This window comes from Melanaphis sacchari, unplaced genomic scaffold (assembly GCF_002803265.2).
Source record: "Melanaphis sacchari strain LSU unplaced genomic scaffold, SCAv2.0 Contig44_pilon_pilon, whole genome shotgun sequence".
In the NCBI taxonomy this organism is placed as follows: domain Eukaryota; kingdom Metazoa; phylum Arthropoda; class Insecta; order Hemiptera; family Aphididae; genus Melanaphis; species Melanaphis sacchari.
In genome coordinates this window covers 33730-52328 of record NW_020271295.1, presented here as the reverse complement: position 1 = coordinate 52328, position 18599 = coordinate 33730, and positions in this window count along the sequence as shown.

Here is an 18599-nt window from a genome sequence, read left to right as displayed (position 1 = left end):
TTTCATACTAAATTCCGAGTGGATTTAAGAATATATTTATTTTACGATGATATATAAACTTTTATTTTTGGATAATTTTTTTCAAAAGAGTAAATGTACAAGTTTTTAGTTGAAAATTGAATCTAGTTGGTACTTTTTAAAAGTTAAAATTAAAAATGTTTAGTACTTTTTAAAACGAAAAAAAAATTGAAAAAAAATAGATAATTGTTTAGCTGTACATTATGAGTCTAATTTAGCTCATCATAAAGTAGAAACTGTAATGGATAGCGTATTAAATTGGCAAATATTTATTGTAAGTATAATAATAGGTATTAAAATGTTAAAAAATATTTGTATTTTTTTTAATCTTTCTCGATTGCTTAAAAAAGTATTAAGAATTTGAATATTTAAAAAGTATCAAATAGGATTAATTAAATTTTCTATGACATTCATCAAAGTTGTTAATCAGAACACTTTTTAAAAAAGAACCTTAAAATATACAAAAATAAAAACACGCGTTATTGTAAAATCAATATATTCCTAACTATGCTCAAAACTAAGCATTAGTTTTGTATTGACAAATATTTATTAGAATTCAAATACTATACGTAACCTATTGAAAAAACTTTTGGATGAACCGTCTTCGTTAAGAACCGTTTTTTATTGTATATGATTATTTATCATTGAATTAAAATTTATTAAAATCGTTTAATTGATTATTTAATGACAAAATACAATCGATAGGTACCTACTATACAATAAAGCTGTTACCTACTTGATAGTTTTTTTTCTTTGACTAACGAAAAATATTTAATATAATATTGTTTAAAAAAAATATTTAGTGCTTATTAGAATTATTTTATTCAACTCATAAATATATACTTAGTTTCATTTTATTAAAGTCATCTTTATAACCATGCGACCAAATTTTTATTTTTATTGAATTATATGATATTATTTTTGTTAATAATAATTGTATTCATCGAAATATTATGTTCTACTAAAATAAATACGCATGTATAAAAATAACAAAACAATGAAAAAATTATTGAAATTATTTTTTGTAAAATACAAAATAATAGATATTATAATAAATTAACCAATCTTCCTTGTAGTTAACTTCATATACTTTCATACTTTAGAAATTTATTTTAATTAAATTATGCAAATCACATTATTTAAAACTCATTTTATACCATTATCTACTAAAGTATATAAGTATTTTGAGCTTTGAAAACAGTGGTAGGATATCTAAAAAGTACAAAATTAAGAACATAAAACATATATTTAATTAAAAATCTCATTATTGATCATAAATTCATAATAACTACTATTAAGTAGAAACTACAGATAACATGATTAATGATTTTAATAATTATATTTAAAATTAACCCGTTTTTTTGCAAATAGTTTAAAAGTATAAACATACACTTATGTTATATATTTTATTATTATTCCCAAAAGTTATAATTTTATAATCATAACACTACTCTGGTTTCTAACCCTATTAAACCATATTAAAAACTTACAAAAAAATAATTTTCATTCCAGGCACAAAATAATAGTAAATAAAAGAAACCTTATCGTAAGAACAATACAAAAAATAGAAAAGCCAGTGTCATGTCAGCAATTGATCCATGCAACTCGTTCAATAATAATAAAAAAACTTGAATACGACTGCTGTAACTTGCGGTAACAATCATTTTGATGATTATACATTATCATTTTTATCCATTTGATTAATTATTTTAAATTTATAAAAAAAAAAACTATGTTTTAAATGTCTGATAACTAATACTTACACGTATACATTTTTTTAATAATATTCTGTTTTAAGTGGGCAGTACATAAATATTAAATATATAATGTTGAAATTTAAAAAAAACAAAGTTTTTGTATAAGGCTGAAAAAATAAGAATATATATATTATTTTGGAATTACGTGTGTCTCTAAACATTTTCAAAAAGCGAATTGAAAAACATCGAAAGTTAATACAATTTTGAATAATAAGTACAATGACTGATAATTGATAAAATAAAAAAGAACCAACCAATATATAACAAAAAATTATTATAACATATCAGTAAAATTAAAATGCACATTAGATAAAATTAAATATTTTTAATGTCGTTATTTAAACTTTAAATATAAACATTGTTATTTAAACAAAACCATTATAATGTATTATAAACATTTATTTTAACCCTATATACTATATAGTGTATAACCTTTACTAATATTAGTTAGTTACACGTGTTATATAATCGTTTTATGGGATATATAATAATAGTTATAGCTATATAGCAAAAGTTCTGAGGCTCAAAAGGGTTACCTTAAAATGTAACTTGTCTGAAAATTTCTACTCGTCACATATTATTCTACATAAATTAAAACTTTTGCAACATTAAATTCAAATTAATTATCTCGAAAACTCGTTCTTTTATTTAAACAGAATTCAATAAAGCAAATTGTATTGTTTGTAAATTTAAAACGTTTATTTTTGGATATTTTATTTAATGAGATCAATTAATTTTAGTTTTTGAGCAGAAGAATGAATGTATTGATTTTACAATAATGTGTGTTATCAATAATATAATAAATGCAATGTTTTCAGCAAAAATTAAATTGTCCTATCGTAATACTATAATAGTAAAATAAATTACTTAATAACATTATCGAAAAATATATCATGAAATATGATATAGGCTGACAGACCGTCTCCGTTTATAATTAAACAATAATATATTTATGGTTTCAAATTTAATACATCCATTACCTACATAGACTTACTCTACACCTATTGTACAACAGAACAGTATACCCACTTTCCTAACTCTTTTTATCAATAATATTTGATAGTTTTGAAACCATTTAATATGAATAAATATATGCATTTTAATAATATATATTTATATACATATATAATACAGTAGTCTGATCGAATCAATGTTTTTTATTTTTTTTGTGATTTTTGCGTTAAGTTTTTACGAACATAGTTAAAATCATAAAAATAAGCAAAATATTCTGTAATGATTAAAGATATTTTATTATTTTTATTCAAATTCTGCTAAGGTACATCAGTATTTATTTCTAAAATAATATTAATATCGTCATAACTCTATTAATAAATATAATCCCTAAAAAATGAGCAATTCTTAATAAATTGATCACTTTTGAATTTCTATTAAAAAATGTGATCTCTCAATTGTAAACCTCTTACTACAAGCTGATTCTAGTTTAATAATTTATTATTTACCTCTCAATAGAGACTAAAAGTGAATTTATCTTTTATACTTCAATAAAAATCAAAAAAAGTGCATTTTACAGTAAATAACTTATCTTATTTATAATTATCAGATTTTATAAATGAAAATGTTTTAAATTTTTTATGTTGCAGTGGGCGTATAACATCACACTCAACTCTGTATTATATAGATACTACAGTACCTATACATTTAAATAAAATATTATTTCAAAATGATAATTATAATAAATTTATATCCATAAGTTATTAATGAACATTATATTTTTATTTTTAGTTTACATAATACATGTATAGTGGAATATTTAATCCTATAATAGGTCTATATAAAAATATATTAAAAACAGTTAAAATATAAAAATATTTGTTGTAAAATTTACTGATAGATATTTGTATTTTTTTTTTTTTTTTTATACAATACATTAATATCAAAGTTAAAACATAATTCGATAAAGTACTTAAAAGTCATAAATTAATAACTCTACCTAGATATTTCATAAAATAATTACAAATGTATTCATATATTAAGCACAGGAAAATAAAATATAAAAGCTGCTTTTGGAAATAAAATCATAATTAAGTTAGGTGCTTACTTATAACTTTCATACAATAAAAAAGTAAAAACTCACCTTTTCAACATTCCGTAATTACATACTGTGCTATGGAAAATAATAATTTAAAATAAAAACGTCACTTTATACATACATATTATTTCTATATAATATAATCCATATCGATTTGGGTGAGAAATTCAGAAACGTGCATTGCATTCATAAGGATAATTCGATTTTGATATAATATTAATATACGATATAATATATACATACACACAAACTAATATACCTACTTTGTATTATTATATACATATATTTAGATTCAAGAAAACAAGTTATTGAGATAGCAAAGACAGAGCTCGCGAGTCCTGATGAGATTTTAAACCTTTCCCCCTTTGATATATGGACGGAGGTGCAGAAAGACGCAAAAACAGATATATTGTAGCTGCGTGTCCCCGGAGGGAGGCGATACTTAAGTTTGCCAGCATTCAAAGTCCCATTAAAGTAGAAACTAGTGAAATTTAAATAACTTGGATAATTTTGGATTATCATTTAAGGCCACGGTAAGTTTTTAACTCGCCTACGTAATTTTCTTCTGGGCGTCGCACGTTCATTTTTAATTATTCAAAGTTAGTTTAAACTCTAGCCAATCGGCCAAATTGTATTTGAATTAAGTATAGGAATACAAAGAGATTGTTTTAATTTTACTTAAGTATTTAAATAGAATATGATATCAAAGTGTAATAAACTTAATTTAGTGTGACTCAGCGATATAATTGTAATATAATTATAAGTACCTTTATAATATTTATTGAATATTCTATCGTGTTCTAGAATCTCAATAACAATGTTACCGAAAATTCAGTGTATATGTATTTTTTTACCAATTTATTACATTAAATTAAAAAAATAAAAATATTCATGTTAAATTACTTATTTTCATAATATATTCACAGACTCATACTTCAATAACACTTGATACTTAGATATTTAATCTAACTTGCTATTGCATTGTTAATTTGTTACACTAGCAGTAGCGAGTATTGGTCCAAATACATAGTAGGAGGGAAGCTTTTGAAGCATTATTATAGCCCATTAAAACTAGACAAATGGTTTTCCCAAATTACGTTTTCGTCAAGTAAATATCATTTGTTTTCTACAATAATCAATAAAAAAAAATGTTAATATTTAATATTTCGTTTTTGTGGTACAGTTATAAATCACAATCCTGGTTTTCTATTACGATCTCAGGATAGTAACATAGCAATCCCCAGATCCCGAAATTATTATTTTGAAAAATTTCAAAATTTGTTTATTTCTTTTTTAATAAATTTTTTTTTGAGAACTGAAAACAAACCATTCAAATTTCTTATTTTATTATTGTCATCATGAGGATTCTGTAAATAATTTAATATATAGATACGCTAAAAAATCTGGACGTTGTTTTTTCTTTGTACGATCCATCAAACATGTTCTTATTTTGTAAAATTGTAATCGCTGTTATTACCTACGTATAACTCTATTATTGTTATCGCAGTTTAAACGTTGCTTTAATGGCTTCGTTCTTTTAACTTAGACCCGGCAATTGGCATGTGTATCGTACAATGTGGAGTAGCGTTTAGGTATAGTGTGGTGTGTACAAAATTAAATATCATTTTATGTTTACAACATGTTGACTGATATGTAATTCGGATTCATAGCTGACAATTAACGTATCGAGTTAAAGTTAGGTAGGCGTTTTAAATCTCACGGATATTGTTACTAGTCCAGGTGTTATGAAACAAAAATTCGGACGGAATTTAAATCTCTATGGTATGGCCAGTGAAATTAAAGCCGCGATCGTCGCGCTACTGATCATGTCTTCGTTAACTGTTTCCCGCCTAAAATAATTTTTACCAACTATTAAAAGGTATGCTGATTGTTTTATTTTAATTTTATGTATTTATATTAAAAAACTCAAATAATTTTTTAATAATTAAATGAATTAAAAATTATTTTGTTAATAAAATTGGAGTTAGATGCGAAAAATCGTAAGATTATAGGCTACAACAAGATATGTCCAAAAAAAGTCTCAACGATAATCCGATAAGTTTATTTATGTGAAGTTATCGATTTTTCTTTTATTACTCTGATTTTAGTATAAGTTCATTCTCTACTTAAAAAATTCATAAGAGTTGAAATGAAAAGTGCTCAACCGATACTAGATATAAAATAAAATAAATCAACACAAATTTTGATCAATTTTTTATGAGTGCTTTTTTAAGGCTTTATTTACTGTTAAAAAATTATTTTTTGTCTTTCAATAATCATATTGACTAGAGTTAAATACCCTGTTTTTACTTAGCGTGGAAGTATAAGTAAACTTAATAAATCGAATAACTGCCATGAGAAAAAATTATGAACATTTAAATTAAGCGAAAATAACGAGTTGTTAATGTGGGCATGATGATAATTTTTAAGTTATCATTGTGAAAGATTGTAGCATTATTACTAACAGTAACAGCATTTTAGATTTCATAACAAATAAAAAGTAGGTATAAATATACATCAAGATTTACATTAATAATTTTTTGATAACTGGACAAGAACTCTAATTTATTTCAAATTAGGATATATGATATACAATATTATTTAGTTTTATGTATTGTAATTTTTTTAACAAATTCTTTAAAAACGTCATGTTCAAAGAACTGTAACAATAGTTGACAAAGCAAAGGAGTTAACTTTTTTTTAACTAGGTCAGACTTGGCAATTTTTTCTTGATCAGTTTTATGTTTTTATCTGTCAAATAAACATTATCAAATAATAATAATAATAATAATATTTTATGATTACCTATTTTACGTTAATTATTAATGTTTTACTTATAGCATTTGTTTTTTATTAAAAAATATGATAGATTATGTGGCGCTATCCTGTATCATACTACTGCAACATACTATCATGTGTCCGAAATGTATTAAAACGTAACCAAATATACAAACATTCTCAACCACAACCATGTTTTTATATATACTAATACATAACAGCATAGATGAAATAATACTACCGTTGTTCTGTGTTGTTATTAATCTATGTTATTACTAATAACTTATTAGCCATCAGTATTATTTTCACCCAACTTCGCACACGTCAGTATACAAGTCTCTCATAAATAAATATAAAAATCTAGATCTTCAATAGTGACACTGCACAATTTTATATTAATTTTACATCCTTATAGTTAGGTTTAAAATATACAGCCTGTATAGATCGTTGAAATGGTAGAATTAGATTTATTTCAATGCAAATTGGTTAGTGTTATGTTATTGTTGACAAAATATTTTAAGTGTTTTTAAAATAAAAAATAAACCAAGTCCAATTTACTGGGTTGGTTTGTGATATCGAGTGAAGTATTATTGCAAATTCTGTGGTTTCACGTCTGACTCGTCCTTGATTGTCCGAAGACTGGCTTTCCTGATAAAGAACACCGTATCAACCATATTTGGATTTATGTGATCATAGCTATATTATGACTTACTGATCTATACTTACTGATAATATTTTATAGTAAAAACTGCACCGTTCCTTCTATCATAGCATTGTTGCTCTATTCCTATACACACACAATTCACACGGTTTATTTTTACACATTACTTATTGCAAAAAAAATTGAAAACTATTTTGTAGAAAAAAGAAAATAGAAATTCATTAAAACTTTTCTTATTTTATCTAAATGTTGAAAATGTCATAAAAGACAGTAGTTCATGTTGGATCCTGTTTCTTTTCTTTGTACGTGCATGAAAAAGTCCTCCCATCATAAAAAATGTTTTTAAAATTATGTAAGTACCTACTCATTTTGAAAATAATTAGCAAATCAATTAATTTTTTTTTTTTTTGGTAAATTTTAACTTTATAACAAGTCCCCCTACTGTCAAGCAGATTTGAAAAATACATCAATATTTCAAAAATTGATTTGAAAATAATCGCAAATTATTTTTTAGTTTTATGATTAAAAATTTTTTTTTAACAGCCACCCGATAGTTAAATCGATTTAACAAATATGCAAATTTCAAACAATAAAAAAATAAAAAGCTAGTTCAGACTTAAAACATAAAAACAGTACGTCTTATTTAATATATTATAATATTAACTATTTTTATTAAAACATAATACAAAATCTATACATTAAAATTAACTTTAAGAACATGGATATTATTTGTTCAATGTCTATCATAACTTAATAACTTTATAGCACCACTCTGTTCCTCCATAACCTTCTATATTTCATTTATATGAAGATCAAGTTCTGTAATCTGTTACATATTAACACTCTGCATTCGATATCAAAATATGTTTTTTCCTGTTCCGAGTGAAATTTCTCATGCTAAAAACTTCTTCGTTAGATTCCTTTCCGTGTATAATCTTTTCAAGCACTGAGATCGAGTTCTGTTACCTACAAATAACGTAATTAATTGTTTTTAATTCAGTCTAACAATATTTCATTTTTTTTAAAGATTCATTACATTGAACATCCTTGTTTTATTCAATAAAAATATCGAACAATTATTTTACTAATTAGTTTAGTTATTTCCTAAATCTGCCATCAAAAATAATAAACGCACTACAAATACGAATTCAAAATCATTTATACCTTGTAAGTTGTAGATAAGTACACCTTTGTTAGAATTACTATTATTATTATTTAATATTTAACTATATAACTTAAGTAGTTTAATACTTCTAACTTTGATATTTAACTACTTAAAATAATAGTATAATTTTATAAAAGTATTGAACATTTTTATGTATTAGTAACCACCAAAAAAATTGAATTTCAGGGCATTATTTCAACACTTATTTGATTAGGTGGCGATAAAACATCTAAATGTAAATGGTGTTTCACTATATATATTTAAAACAATATTAGAAAACACTTAGATTTCAGTTATTTTACAAATATGTCACAGTATTTTATATAATAATTACAAATGGAAAACTTAAAATGACTTACAATTAAAAATCCAGAATTTTAAATCGTCTATGGTTACATCAACTGAGTTTTTAATGGGTCATACAAAAATCGATAATTTTTAAATTCCTTACAGTTTTTCAATTTACTTGACTTAAATATTTATCTGTGAAAACAGGTTTAAGACTTTGAGAGTTGTATTAGAATTAAGATAAATATTGATATGTGTACTATCTATATAGTTTCTTATATAGATTAAAATTAATTAATTAGTATACTTCAAATATGACATAAATTTAATGAATTATATAAATTGTATATTTATAACAATATATTTTGGAATAAAGTAGTTTTAAACCCGTTTGCTTAAAAACTCTTAGATGTGAATATAAAATCTATAAATTAACTATATTTACATCAGAATTAAGTAAATATTTTAAGATGTGATATGCGACAATATTTTAATTAAATAATCTATTTTTCTAAGTATACAGGTTTAAATCTTTACATCATTCTTTGTGTTCAATGTTAAAAATCATGGGTGATAAATTTGATATAAATTATTTTGCAACGGTTTTGCTAATGGGGGGTTGCTGAACAGGACACAGTTTGAAAAAAAAATGCAATGAATATCAAAATTCAAAGAAAAAAAGTTATACATATTCTACATAGTATTACTTCATACTTCTATAAACTTTATTGTTTAATTCATTTTTGTTAAATTTTTATAAAACACAATAATTTCTCTAATGTGAACTTTGAGCACAATATAGTCTACGATTGGCTTCGATCTGTAAACAAAAGTGTTAGCGTTAGTAGGGAAAATATAACACAGAAATAATAGATGATTGTTTTAAACGTAAAATATATTAAGATAAAAAAAGGAGGTAGTTTTTTTTTTTTTTAATTAATTATATATCATTTTATTCAATGAATGCATCTAGACACGATAAGAGCAGTGACATCTACCACTATTTTTTTAAGACTCAGCAATTTTCCACAACTGCAAGCGTCCAGTCATATTTATTGCTAGATGGCGCTACCAATATATTATTGTATATTTATATGTTTTCGTTTTGTAAACGTACGATATAGTAAATTATTCACATTCAATATCCTATTGACATTTTGACAATAATATTATACTTAATTATTAAAAATATAAAAATTTTACAATGTTCACATTTCTTAATAGGTTATGACTTATGAGAATATGTACAAAATATTGCATTAAAAACTCATAATAACACGGTTGAAAATAAAATTATCATTAAAAAAATACATAATTAAATCAGACAAGATTCTTTTCTTCGTGTTAGGTAACAGACACACCGCTTCATTTAATTATTAAAATTTAAAATTAATGACACAAAATTGGTTTTACTTAAAGCAAATTTGCTGTATTGTACTTTAGGAAAACGAAGACAACCCCATTGTTGTATGCAAATCAAAGGAACGGATTATCGGAATTTTCACATTTCCGATTTCGAGCAGACCAACAACGTTATATATTTCATGCTTAACTTACTTAAACTTTAATCACGGTTATTTTACATATCTAACTACACCAATAGTACCTACGGAAAGCAGTTGCCTACCTATTGAAGTAGTTTTCCATTAGCAAACAGTAGATAATACACTGTATAGTTATATTATAATATGGTAACTTCGATTGGCGCCATTAGGAGGTCTCCAGGAATATTTTTGATTTACTCTAAAATACATAAAATTGTCGTTATTTCAATATTAATTTTCGTCAAAATTTGAAATTTAAATGTCTTTAAAAATGTTTGTGTACGTACATTTTTATTAGATAAAACAATCTAAAAAATGTCAATATATGTTTAAAAAATGCTTTTCCCTATCAACTAAAAACCCCATAACTTCAACTCGTTGGTTCTCAACATGTACAAACTTCAGGATATTCGACAATATTCATACGAGTTAAGTATTTCAACCACCCGGGTATCCAGCATGACAATCATATTAATTTAGGCATAAATACTTACTAGTTCTTCAACTTTTTGAATTAATGTTAAAATATTTCTTTATGTATTTCAAGATACAACTTAGACAGAATATTATTATAATTAGTAGCCAGGTAAATATTGAAAAATTAACACAGTATTAAGTTGTTGAATTTATAAATTAAATACCTAACTCTTAATAATATCAAATGTAAATATATTATGTTCATCTTCTTGTTCTTCGAAGCTATGTACATAATACATAAGTACTTATCTAAAGTCAATTCATTTTATCACAAATTTAATGTTTTCAAAAACAAACAATAATGCATTTTAAGCTGCTAAATAAACGTTTTATGTCATAATAGTTCCTTAAACTAATTAACCCTTTAAATGATACACATTATCTGTTATTTATATAATATTGTAACTCAATATAATACCTATTAAATTATTCGTATAGTCTCTTCGCCATTTGTAATTTTATCAGCTAATGTTTTTTGTAATGTATTTAGAAGTTTAAAGTTAGCATAATTTATAAGGATTAATTAAATAACAACAAATAATTAAGCCATTGAAAAAGTAGATACCTCTTTAATATAACAAAACAAATATTATACTAAAAATCATTTAATAAGATCAATTTTTAAAAGAAACATTATTTAATTTTTTATTTAGTTGTTCATAATTTAATATTTAATAACTTAATTTTTTGTGTTTAAAAAAAAAAATTATATTTAATTGATTTTTATTTTAGAAAAACTAATTTGAATACTATGGATTAATTACGTTTATTTAACAAATTATTTCCTTTCGTTTTTTATATGTATACATTTATGTATCACACAATATTTTATAAAAGGTGCAAAATTTTATTTAAATATATCATTCAAAATGAAACACTCTCACGCCTGTTACTTGTGTAAATAGGTACTTACGAAAAAAAAATTTAAATTAATATATAGATAATTGATATTATATTTAATTTTAGTAAAAAAATATACTTACAAAAATGTAATATGACAGATTGAAACGTGAACAGTAATTAAAACGCATTCAATGGTATAAATATAGAATAATTATTATAAGTAAAAATGTTAAAATATAAAAAACAATATTATTCATGATATTGTTATTTTAAATTTTTCCCAGAAATTATGATTCTCATTATAGAGATAATAGTAAATAATAGTAAAAACGTTATAATCTTTTTCTCAGGTTAAAATGAATTTATTGTTTATAATATTAAGAACAAAACATACGTAATTATTAAAGATTCATTGTATTAAGTGAAACAATAAAGTTCAATTCTAAAGTTTGAAAACATTTGGTCTGGTTTGACGAACAAGAATAAAAAAAAAAAAAAAAATTATTATATCAATAAACAAAAATGCGTATAAATATAAAAACACCGTATAGTTACTACATGAATGTTTTAATAATTTAAAAATTATGGTTAAATAATATAATATACCTTTAGAACATCACTATAAATTGAAATATATTTTTTAAATGCGTTTACATTTTAGTTACATGGCGGTTGACAGTGTTAACACACACACACACACAATTATAATAAATAATGATTTATGTCTTCTTACTGTCCTCTTATTTTCCATTTCTAAGTGCGGTTCCGATTTTTTTTTTTTTTTTTTTTTTATTATTAAACTTAAGCCTTGCGACTAGGACCATTACCTGTTATAGGGATTATGAACTATGGGTAGGGGTAAAATTGGTACGGTAGGTTGTATTTACAATTTTTATGATTGTTACGGTTGATAGCAAACACATGTATGTGTGGCAAGGTTTTTAACCACTATGAACCCTGGTTGTCACCCATTCAGGAGCTAGTAACTGATAGCTGTGGCCGTTACTCCCAGTCACATTCCGCGACTAGTAGCAGCCAAACGCGCCACGCCAAGCCACCGATTCTACTTTGTCGTGATTCATAATACAACTATTCAGCTATCGTATTACGTAGGACGTTAAATCTGCCACGCAATTTATCAAACTTTACGAAGTGACGAATTTATTTAAGATACTATTTCACCCGACTCAATAATAACTTTTACTATACCTACCTACGTATTCTAAAGCCTACACCAATACAGTTTTATTAAAAAAATCAAAAATAATTGATCACCATTCAGAAATATTCAAATATGTCATTGGTAATATATATACACTGTGTGCTATAGACTTATAGCAATAATATAATATATAGCTTAATACTGATTTGTTAACGGTTAGGTTAGTTTGTAACACGTTACAAGTCTTTTAATTGTTTCCAAGTCACTACCAAGAAAAACTATGAGAATTGTTTTTGATAAATTATTTCTAAAGTTAAACGCGTTTCATACAAGATTGTCGAAAGTTAAAATAAAACGTTTAATGGTTAAAAAAAAAAAAATTAATAATATCTAAATACTAAATGGGTTATAGGTATAGGTGTAGTATTTTAAATTTAAATTTTCCAAAATGCAATTTTCAATATTTTTGTGTTTTGGACTGCACTTTATTTAATTTAATATTTTCAAAATACATTTTTTTCTTTAATTTTTGACATCTTGTTAAAATGATACCTATATCCACACTACATAATGTAATTTTAAATTATTTAAAGCTTAAGTAAGCGGAGAAAAGTTGTATGGAAATACCCCAAAAAACGTTGGTCTAATACTCCTGTTATCTTTGAAAAATAGAAGCTTGTATCACCGCAGGCTGTACAGAAAGTATCTTAAATAATAAATGATTTATACAAATTTATAAGTACATAATATTATAAAATTGGTCTTTTAGCAAAAAATCGTCTTGAAGATCCCAAAAATCAAAATTTGATTTAATACATTACTGTTGAAAATATTGTGGGTTATCATTCTTGATAAATCAACTAGTTTAATAACGCGTATATGATAATATGCAGAGTGTATTAATGCGATTTCATTCTTCAAATTCTACTTTGCTCTAAATAATACGACGACAGTCACATTGTTAAACGAACGATCCAATTAAGGGATATCTCGTTGGTTAGTATTGTATTCATTATTCAATTAATTTAATAAGTATGTTCGTTGATAATTCGTTACCTATATATATTATTATATTATATAACGAACGCTGACGATATTCGTTATTCGCGTGAATACGAGAACAAAACAGTAAACACATTCACGTGGCTTGATTAAAAATATTCAATTTGAGTATTATGTTCCCCTAATACAGTTTTTATTTTTGGGGGGTTAATATTGAATGTCAAGTGAATTTATTACATGGAAATCGAAAAAAAATATTTATAAATCAATGTCTCTTGCATGAGCACATATAAAATTAATATGTGTACATTAGTGTACAGAAAATGAATGACGACTTTGACGTTTTACATCGGTTCATTTTAGTCTGAATAAAACAACCTTGTTATGCCTAAGGCGATTACTGTATTTATTATTCGTATCACTTTGAACATAATGTTCAAAACTATATAAAACATTATGTTCTGCCTATATACGAGCTAGCAGTGTATAATAATAATAAAACACATTTTAAATGTCCAATAGGTACCATCAAAGTATAATATTATACTTTTTTATCAACGATTATTTATGAATATATTATGTAGATACGGATTTTTATAATATATTTTTTACGTTGTAGAAAGATTTGTTTATGGACGGTCTTTACACTTTAATGTTAGTTGTAATTTAACACGCATTTAACTAAAAAAAAAAAATAAATAAGAATGTCTAGTGAACACGGATTACTAAGAGAAAATAGAAGCTTTTCTGATCTTTTAAAAGTTAAAAACTTTTATAAATTGCTGACGTCTGTCCCTTAATTATACACTGCAAAGTAATAATTATTTAATACGGTCACGATTACAAACAAATTAAACAAGTAAGTATGTACCTATTAATACAGGAATTATTAAAACTTATTTACTTATTTGTTTTGTATATAAGTAATACTAAATTAAATCATGTCATTATATAGGTAATTATCTACTTAATTATTGATTTTTTTTTTTTTTACGTTATAATATTAAATAATTCATACATTATCCTTAAAAAAAAAAAAAACTTTAAAAATCATAGTAATATTTAAATTTGATATTTATTTTAAATGTTACTGTCATATTATGTAAGAAAATTCAATAGTTAATTTATGCCATATTCTCATTATAAAATGACTCGATTGATCACTCTGAGTATTTGAATTTAATTTCAAATTATGTGTTTTTAAATTTATTTATACTTGTAATAGTTCATAGTAAAATAATTTTAGTTATATCACTTATATTCTATATGTACATATGTATATTATATGTTTCACGTTATTATCTTATACTGTGTAAAATACCGCCCACAATATTTACTTGATCAGTTTAAATGATAAATGTTGTCTTTTATGCTTGCTTAATGGCAAATAAGTATTTTATTTACCCAAGTTAAAATATTATTACACATAATGGGTTCTTATCACTGTGACACTATCATCATATTGAAAACAAAAATTCAATTTATAACTTCTAGCAAAGGATATATATTTTATAAATTATATTTGTACCTCTAATATTAATAATTTTAATGATATCTAAACCACAGTTTTTATATTATTTTAAAATGTGATATTATATATTAATACGTGCGCATTTGTCTAAGTGATCGGTTGACCGTTAAATATTAATGAAAAAATATACTTTTTTTCTTCTAATTAATCAAGTGCAAAGGTTTCACTATAGTACTGTAATGCACAGTTTCATCAGTAATAATATTATTTTTTAGGTTTAACGTTAAACGTTAGGTACTGTCATAATTACTACTTTATTAATTGTCAAATGATGTGCTATTAATATTTTATGATATTTTAATCAAGAGTAAAGTAAATTTAGTTTGTGAACATATTAATAATATATTGTTATTGGTTAATTATTATAATGAGATACTGTGAAACATATTACAAAAAAACAATGACTGTTCAATACTAGTCTAAATATGAAGAAAAAGTGATAAATATCAAATTAAACTTTAATCACCATAATTTTTAGATCCTAGGCTCTTATATCTGCAGAGTGTAAAATTTTATAAAGTTTTATAAACGATCATATTTTGTATATCGAATTTATTATTATCTAGGTTTAGATGGAATATGATGGAGCTTTTGTACTTAATTTATATAATAATATTGAACCGTATACTTAGCGATTATTTTATAGTTATAACTAAATGGATTTTAAATTTGCATATTACCTATGTGGATTATATTGTAGGGATAGACAGGCACAAGTTATTTCTGTCGTTATTGTTACTATTGAAAATTTGTATGATCGTACGTGCTTTTAGAATGATTTATCAAAATATAAATTTCATGCTATTATTCATATTCAAAGGATTAGTGTTAAATTTGGAATTGGAATAATATTTAAATTAAATATACTCAAACATTTAACATACTCGTATTGTTCATTTGTGTAAGCAGTGTACCATTTTGCTCAGAAGAATAATATGGAGAAGGTACCTATTACCTATTTATAAGTTATGATCTCATTAAAATGTTTGCCTAAGTACTGAATAATGTTTTAACGTTTTAGTTAAATATTCAGTTAAAGTACATTCAAAATAATATGACTGACGGTATACTCAAGTACCTAAGTAGTTGATAGATACTTTAATTGTATTGCCAATTAAATGTATTTCAATACTTAACGTATTTTTTTTTTACATAATTGGTTTTTTACTCTATCTAATTGTCTAGTACTTTTTAAGTAAAAATAATTTAATTTATAAAATACAATAATAAATTTAGTTAAGAATAACATGAAACAATTTAAAACAATTATTTTTTGAAAATAATGATGGGATAATAATGGTATGCAATATGTATAAATAAAATTGAATATTGTCCGTATTATTTTCGGAGGCAAACTATTTTACCATATAAAAATTATAATACTTTTAAATAAAAACATATTTTGGGTATTTCTTTTAAATAAATCAACATTCATATTAATAAAATAATAGAAAACAAATTAAATAACTTGAAGTTTATTTAGCATGTTTAGATATTATTCAACTATACATTATCAGGTTTCCGAAAAAATATAAATTTAAATTTTCACTGTTTGAAATCTTATCTTATTTCAACACAGATACTTAAAAAAAAAAAGATAATTCTCTTTACCGTAGAGATGATCAACTCAAATTATCTTTTAAACCACACACAAGATTACATACCTTCGTATTATATTTAGGCCTAATACAAAAACATACAAATAAATAAAATTTGTAAAAATGTGATAAATCCCGTAGGCCGTAAAATTATCAAAACCTAGGCGCAAGTTGGTCTTTGCTCTATCGTAAAGTATGTTTTGAACACAACTCGTCATCGTGTAGGTCAATGATAATATAACATTAGAAAAACGATTTTCAGCGGAAACAGTGAGTCACTGGGTCGGATATTGGCATCTATTTCTAAAAATATTATTTTTATTGACTATAATCAGTAATACAGTAGGTTGAACTAGTTTTTGCCAAAATCATCGAATATAGATATATTAAAATATTATATCGTATATTTTTGTTATAGGAAGTCATTACCGACGTATGGTAAAACGGCATAAATAAGTTAGTATAGTTTAAATAGCTTAAAATTTATCTAAATATTTTGAAACTTGATAGGTATCTTGTAACGATGAAATTAGTCAATAACAATTTTATCTATGATTTTAGGTTTGTGAGCTGGACAGGAAATAATGCATATTTTTTGTGAGAAACTTAATTAAAATATTCTGTTACGCTTATATTTAATTTATCTATAGATAGGAATTAAGATACTGGAACTTAATTTAAATTTTAAGCTTTCAAGAGTTCTCAAAGATTTTATTTTTTTAAATTGAAACTCTGTTTGTTATTTGTTAATACTTTTGGCAAAATTCAACGATAGGACAATAGACATCTTTAATATAAAAATCTCTTCAGTAAAATTAAACTGAAATATATATATTATATATTCATATGATAATTTCACACCTATTAGGTCTTAAATATAACTTAAAATTGTAATTGAAATTCTAAATTATATTAGTAAAATACATAATAATAAGTAATATTTTCTTTTATTTTATGCAGTTAAATTTTGATTTTTAATTAAATTATATACCTACCTACCTGTTTAAACAATTTCATCAAAATAAAAAATAATTTAATTTAGTTACATAAGATGTATTTATTATTTACGTTTAAATATTTTACACTTAATCAAAGATTCGATAGATGCCTACTAGGTACTTAGGTACTCATAATATGCGTAAATTACGAGATATATAAATATTATGAGGTCAACGGGCTTGAAATCACAAAATTCTATTTTATTATATTATGTTGCATTTATGAAAATAAAAATAAATGTATTTTAATGTTATATCACAATATACAATTTTATTTTTTAATGCAAATTAAAAATAATCAATTTGTTATATTATGTTATACATCTTGAACCTAACATATATTATTAAATAATAACCTTTAATAACCTATAGTAGATTGGTATAAATTCGACTTGAGTGACATATTATGTCATATTCCTGACACTGTTATAACTTTAATCACTAGTATTTGGATTTTATTTCAAAACATTTAAATATACGTTTATTAAACTATTGAAATGTATAAATTAATTACAAGACAAGAGTATGATAATAATTAATAAGACTAATAATATTAACTGCGTTTATCAAAACAAATATTAGGTATACAATGTAATATTGCTTCCTTCCGTTGTGTTAAGTCTAATAATATTGAATTAAGACAATTCGTCATTTTAAATTAAAAAAAAAAAAAAATTAAAAATTAAATATAAACAAACTATTGTACAATTAGAACATGATATTTTAC